The sequence below is a fragment of the Schistocerca piceifrons genome, chromosome 9, assembly GCF_021461385.2.
Source record: "Schistocerca piceifrons isolate TAMUIC-IGC-003096 chromosome 9, iqSchPice1.1, whole genome shotgun sequence".
Lineage (NCBI taxonomy): Eukaryota > Metazoa > Arthropoda > Insecta > Orthoptera > Acrididae > Schistocerca > Schistocerca piceifrons.
The window spans coordinates 84,649,037-84,649,891 of NC_060146.1; positions in this window are offsets into that span (position 1 = coordinate 84,649,037).

Below are 855 nucleotides of genomic sequence, written 5' to 3' on the forward strand. Positions count from 1 at the left end.
CGGTGAAGAAAACGTGATGCCAGTCCTGAGCGGTCGATTCGGTATGTTGTTGGGCCCATCTGTACCATGTTGCGTGGTGTCGTGGTTGCAAAGATGGACGTCGGGAGTGAAGTTGCGCATCATGAAGCCTATTGCGCATAGTTTGAGTCGTAACACGACGTCCTGTGGGTGCACGAAAAGCATTATTCAACATGGTGGCGTTGCAGTCAGGGTGTCTCCGAGCCATAATACGTAGCTAGCGGTCATCGACTGCAGTAGTAGCTCTTGGGCGGCCTGAGCGAGGCATGCCATCGAAAGTTCCTGTCTCTCTGTGTTTCCTCCATGTCCGAACAACATCGCTTTGGTTCACTCCGAGACATCTGGACAGTTGCCTTGTTGAGAGGCCTTCCTGGCACAAAGTAACAATGCGGACGCTATCGAACCGCGGCACTGACCTTCTAGGCATGATTGAACTACAGACAACACGAGCCGTGTACGTCCTTCCTGATGGAATGACAGGAACTGATCGGCTGTCGAACCCCCTCCGTTTTTCATAGTGTTTCTTAAACATCGACGAACTCTCGATTAATCGATAGCGCTATCGTCACTATCGGTATTTTGGTTTAACTATCGGTGGTCCTATCGTTCCTAACGCAATTCTTTTTTCATTGGTGCCCGAAAAATTGTCGGTTCCTATTACCTCCATGGTGCCTAGAGAGCAGAGGGAAAGTAGATTTTATGGAGGTATTTAACCAACATCAAATTTGGTGGCGCTTTAGCCAGTCTATGTTGTTTATAAACTATGTTGTTAATAGATTGGTCGCTGTGGGGGAGGGGTTGTGAGAGCAGGAATTTCCCTGTTTGTCTTCCAGTGAT